The sequence below is a fragment of the Chinchilla lanigera genome, unplaced genomic scaffold (assembly GCF_000276665.1).
Source record: "Chinchilla lanigera isolate Chin_1 unplaced genomic scaffold, ChiLan1.0 scaffold00088, whole genome shotgun sequence".
NCBI classification, from domain to species: domain Eukaryota; kingdom Metazoa; phylum Chordata; class Mammalia; order Rodentia; family Chinchillidae; genus Chinchilla; species Chinchilla lanigera.
Window position 1 is genome coordinate 323,537 of NW_004955489.1, and position 4,902 is coordinate 328,438.

The following is a 4,902-nucleotide window of genomic DNA, read 5'->3' on the forward strand; positions in this document are numbered from 1 at the left end:
GGGGGGTGGCGGGGGGTACGGGCCACGGGCCACCGCAGACAGAGGAGGAGCAGGTGCAGCGGCGGAGACGGCCGAAATTCCCACCTACGCGGCGACACGCAAGCCTCCAGCCAAGTGCAGTACGGCAGACTGGAAGAACAGCATTTTATGGTCCCGTTTAGGTGAGGTGCTCAGCAGTGCAGCTCAGAACCCGAAAGCAGAAACGCGGCACCGCTAAGGGGCGAAGGTTTGTCTCGGTGAGGAGATAGGCGGTGGTGATGTGTGCGAGCGCGGGCGCACACACACAGGCACGCATGCACGCACGCAGGGTCTCAGTGCCAAAGGCCCACTTGGGCGGCCACGAGGGTACATTTCAGTGTGTTTTACTACAGTAAAAATAAAAAATCAATCTGTACCAGGCTGGCACAGCGGCCATGTCTCAATGTATGCTAGCAAGTCTTGATCTGTGGCTGCAGAGAAAAAAGGTGAAATCCTATCAGAATGGGATAACTTACAATAAAACACCTTTTGTTTTGTTTTGTTTTGAAACAAAACAATAAAACACTTGTGAATATGCAAAACAATGCTTCGTTGCTTTTTGTTTTTAATCTTGAGATAAGCTCTTGTTAGTCCCTAAGTTGCTCAGGCTGGGCCCCAAATTGTGATCCTCCTGCCTCAGCCTCCCAGAGTGCTGAGATTACAGGTCTGAGGCACCACACCAACGAAAAAAAATAACTTTTTATAGTTTGTTTTTTTTAAGGTTTTTAAAAACAAGCTTCATCTAGGTTCTTTTTTTTTTTTGGTCTTTTTGAGAAAGGGTCTCACTATGCAGTTCAGGCTGGCCTTGAACTCCCAATGATCCTCTTGCCTCAGCCTCTTGAGTGCTAGGATTACAGGCACCACCACACCCAGCTCATTCCTGCTTGAAATGTAGGAAGGGGCAAGAGAACGTCGCTCCTGCATTAATAGCTACGAAAAAAATTAACATTCAAAATCATCGTTATTTCTTTTTTTTGGTTTTTTTCCGGTACCGGGAATCTAACTCATGACCTCAAGCTTGCCAGGCAAGTGCTATGCCACTGAGCTAAGTCCCCAGCCCCATCGTTATTTCTTGGGCTCACCTGGGAGGTGCAGTATAGCAACCAAACAAGCTGAGCCCCAAGAGGCAGTGCTGCCACCTCAACATAGAAGGGATGCTCCACACACCCCTCCCTATGCCTGGCATGCAGGAGAGAGGTGGGTGCTGACAGGCAGAACAGAACCATTGGGCTAAGGGTTCAGTGTGCTCTTACGCACCAGCTGTGGGGTAACGCGCCAGCTCTGAGCAGCTGAGCGTCCCAATGAGGAAATTCACTAGCTGCCACACTCTCCTGTAGGGTGGATTGCCTTTAGCGCTGGGAGGGCTGCAGATCCACGCTTGCCCATGCACGCAGGGGGACTGGCAGCCCTGGGGACAGGTAGGACCCACCTGCTGGCCTGGACCTTCCGCTCCTGTAAGTTGAAAACCGGGATGTTTTGCTGGAGAAGGGAAGCAAGATCTCACTTCCAAAGACCTGGTTAACACCTCCTCTATGCCCTCCTCTACACTGTCCTAAGCACCTCACTTTAAATATAGGTACTAGGAAGGAGGCTGTTACACATCATGTTCACACACTGTATAAAATGGTGTATCTGAGAGCAGTCTATGCTATGAATGAACACCAGTGCAAGCATAAACAACAAAGACAACACGAGAGGTAAAATGCACTGACCAAAAATAAAAGAAAAAGTAATCCCAAGAACAGTTGGGACAGAGAAAGGAGTAAAGCTATGTACTTAATCCAACCACACCGATAATTATGTGAAGTGCAAACTGTTTACGCCAAGAAGAGAAAATGCTGCCTGAACTGCATAGTGAGGCCCTGTCTCCAAAACATAGAGAAAATGCTTGTAAGATTGGATTTTTTTTTTTGGCTGGGGGGGGGGGGTTCTGGTACAGGGAATCGAACTCACAACCTTGAGCTTGCCAGGCAGGTACTGTGCCACTGAGCTAAATCCCCAGCCCCAAGATTGGATTTTTTAAAAAAAGACCCAACTGACATAAGAAACTCAGTTTATAGGGCCAGGAAGATGGCTCAGCGGCACAGTGCCTGCTTGGCAAGTACAAGGTACTGAGTTTGGTTTCCTGTACCAAAAAAAAAACCCCAAAAAAACAAAACACAACCACTCAGTTTAAACCGGGAAAAGCAGTGCATGCCTATGATCTCAGCACTCAGGAGATAGAGGCCAGCCTGAACTAATAGCAAGACTGTCTCACCCCTTCCAAAAAAACACACTTTAAATACATAAATAGGTTAAAAGTAAAAAGATGTAATAAGATATACCACGTTAAACTTTAATCAAAAGAATGCCAAGCATGGTCGCACACTTGTAATCCCTAAATATGGAGAGACTGAGGCAGGATTGTGAGTTCAAGGCCTGCCTGGATTACAAAGTGACACCCTGTCTCAAAACACCAAAGCATGACTGGGGAATGACGAGATGCATTCCGTAATAATAAAAGGTATATAACATTCATAAATGTGTACACACTCCATGTACAGCTCCAAAACATGAAGCAAAAAATGACAGTAACGAAATAAGAAGACAAACAAATCAACAATTTAGTTGAAGAAGCCAACCTCCACTGTAACTGCTGGAACACATAGACATAAGATCAGCAAGGGTTCAGAAGACTTGAGTACTATTCTAGGTGAGCCTCACCTTCATGGTATTCATCGTTGTTCTCCAATGACTGCAGCTATGCATTCTATTCAGGTGAGCAGAGAAAATAAATACAAAACCATTATGCAACATGAAACAAGTCTCAAATTTGAAAGACCTGAGGTCACAGAAAATTTATCTGACCAAAATTAAATTAGAAATCAATAACAAGAACATCTGAGAAAATCTCTAAAACACTTGGAAAGTAAAACTGTTAAACAACCCATATATCAAATAAGAAATCACAAAGGAAAATATGAGATTTTAAACTTAAATACAGATAAAAACCAAACATGAAAATGTATGGATGCAAAAAAAAAAGCAGCACTAGCCAGGTGTGGTGGCACATACCTGTCATCCCAGCACTCAGTGAGGCTGAGGCAGGAGTATTGCTGTGAGTCCTGGCCAACCTGAACTACATAGCTAGACCCTATCTCAAAAAAAAGCAGCATTTATAAATTCATAGCTTTAAATATTTAGATTAAAAAATAAGACAAGATGGTATATGCCTATAATCCCAGCACTTGGGAAGCTGACACAGGAGGTTTGCTGCAAGTTTGAGGCCAAGCAGAGGCTACATAGTGAGTTCAAGGCCTGCCTAAATTACAGAGTGACATCCTGTCACAAAAACAAAAGTTAAGAATTCAAATCAATAACCTAACTTTCTACTTTAAGAATCTGGGGCCAAGCCTGGTGGTACATACCTGTAATCCCAACACTCAGGAGGCTGAGTCAGGAGGATAACCATGAGCTCAAGGCCAGCCTGGGCTACACAGTGATTTAGGCCAGTCTGAATTACAAGGTGAGATCCTATCTGAAAAAGAGGAGAAGGAAAAAAAAAAAGGCTGGGAATGGTGATATACACCTGTAATCCCAGCACTTAGGAGGCTGAGATAGGAGGATCACTGCAAGTTCGAGGCCAGCCTGGGCTACACAGCAAGTCCAGGCCAGCCCTAACCATATAGCGAGACCCTGTCTAAAAATTAAAAAAAAAAAAAAAAAAGATTAGGGATTAGAAGGTGGTGTTTGAGCAAATTAAAACCAAAATAAGTGAAGGGAAAAGTACTGTATTAGGAAGCAAAATACACTAAATTTAGAACATTAAAAATAGAAAAATCGGCCTTCAGGCCGGCCCCTGGCCTCGCAGGTGCCCAGGAAGCCGCGTAATTGAGAACTATCGTGGCATAGGGAAGCAATGACACAACTGACCCACCATGCAACAGCTGCAGAGGCCCGCCCGCAAACATGTGTGAATCATTCCGACATGGAGAAACCCTTGGGAATACATGCCACACAACGGGTTGCTCTTGTCCCTGTCATTGAGAACCAGAAAGGTTCAGAATCAGCGGAGGAGCTGCTGCTGAACAAGGATTCCGAGAACATGAGAATACGGACTAAGCCCAAAGAGTCAGAGGTTTACTGGACCAACATCACAAGCCATTCGGAAGCTGTAAACCAGGAGGACCTTGTGCAATACCTGGGGAGACCCCCTGGAAGCCATTCTTCCCCTGACAGTACAGGCTGTGGTGGAGGAGCACACGTGGAGCTCCGGAGAGGTCTGCAGCGAGATTGCTACTGCCTGTGCTGATGGTTGGGGAGAGGACACTAACTGGTTGTGGGGTCCCAATGCAATGGGAGGCTGGAGAGAAAAAGCTACAAAAAAAATAGCTTTTGCCCTAGATGGCTCAGTTGAGATGTTAGTAAGAATTGCCTCCTCAGTATTCTATAGCTGTGAAGAGGACAAGGCCAAGGAGAGAAAATGAAGAGACGGAGAAAAAGCAGCTGTTTCTACTGCAGCACTAAGAGAAACAGACCCTAAGTCTGATTCTAGAGGCCCCAAGAAGAACTCAACGACTGCATTCATCTGCTACTGCTGTTAAAAGCCAGGCCACCTCAAGAGGAACTGCCCTAAGAAGCCCCCTGGGCCATGCCCTGAATGCAAAGGTGACCACTGGAGATCAGTCTGCCCTCTGAAGCAGAGGCCCCAGAGCTCAGACCCACCCTACCAGGTAGTCCAACAAGAATGAGGGGGCCCAGGGCATACTCTGCCTTTTCCCTCTGGCCAGACTGTCATCTCCATGGAGGAGATCCAGGTAATCATGACTATGGAGGAACAAGAAAACAGCCTGTTGCTAAACAGAGGTGCAAGTCTCTTGGTCCTTCTTTTCAATCCTGGCCTTC